Raw genomic sequence first — 1,056 nt, forward strand, 5'->3', positions numbered from 1 at the left:
TTTTCTTTTCTTTTCTTTTCTTTTCTTTTCTTTTCTTTTCTTTTCTTTTCTTTTCTTTTCTTTTCTTTTCTTTTCTTTTCTTTTCTTTTTTTTTCTCTTCTCTTCTGTTTGTCTCTCTTTAGTTTTCCTGATACAATATCAGTACTTCTTATAGAGTGGGTCTAGCATTGGTGAATTCTTTCAGTTTTTGTTACTCTTAGAATATTTTTATTTGTTCTCATTTGAGAGATAATCTTGATGGATATAGTATTCTTGGTTGAAGTTGTTTTTTCATTTAACACTTTGAATATATTTTCACCATTCTTTCCTTGCTCGCATTGTTTCTGATGAGAGGTCTGATGTTAACCTAATGGGATAACCTTTGTAAATAACTGACTGTTTCTCTCTTGCCAATTTTAGTATCTTGTCTTTGTGGATTTCACCAATCTGGCTCTGATGTGCCTTGGAGAAGCTCTTCTTGGGTTGATTCTTTGTGGGGTCCTTTCTATTTCTCAGGTCTGGATATTTGAATGCTTCTCTAGGTTTGAAAAGTTTTTTTTCAGGATTTCATGGAATAGATATCAATGCCCTCACTAGTTTCTTCACCTTCTGGGATACCTATTATCCAGATGTTTGGGCACTTAATGGTATCTAGTATTTTTCATATGTTATGCTCATTTGGGGTGGTGGTGGTTATTTTCGAAGTCTTTCTGGTGATTTTTTCCCCTAAGTCAGAGGCTTTTTCTTCAGTCAGATTCAGTCTTCTGCATGGTCTAATCTGCTTTTTATACTTTTGAGGAGGTTTTGATTTCCTGTATTACAGCTTTTATGAGTTCCTTTGTACTGTCTGTGGATGATGGAGGGTTGTTCTCTTTCCTTGGGAGAGAGATATTTTCTTAGTTTCTTGTATTTCTTGGGCCTCTGTAGTGTTTCTGGTCTTCTGATGGGTTATCCATTTCTTCCTCGTTTCTTGGATTTAAATATGAGCATTCAGAGGCATGCAGGAAGAGGTGGTCTGCAATCTCTCTGCAGGTCCATTTCCCTGATGTTTACCACGCAACCTGCGCTTTAGACTTT

This window comes from Tupaia chinensis, unplaced genomic scaffold (assembly GCF_000334495.1).
Source record: "Tupaia chinensis unplaced genomic scaffold, TupChi_1.0 Scaffold138584_1, whole genome shotgun sequence".
NCBI classification, from domain to species: domain Eukaryota; kingdom Metazoa; phylum Chordata; class Mammalia; order Scandentia; family Tupaiidae; genus Tupaia; species Tupaia belangeri.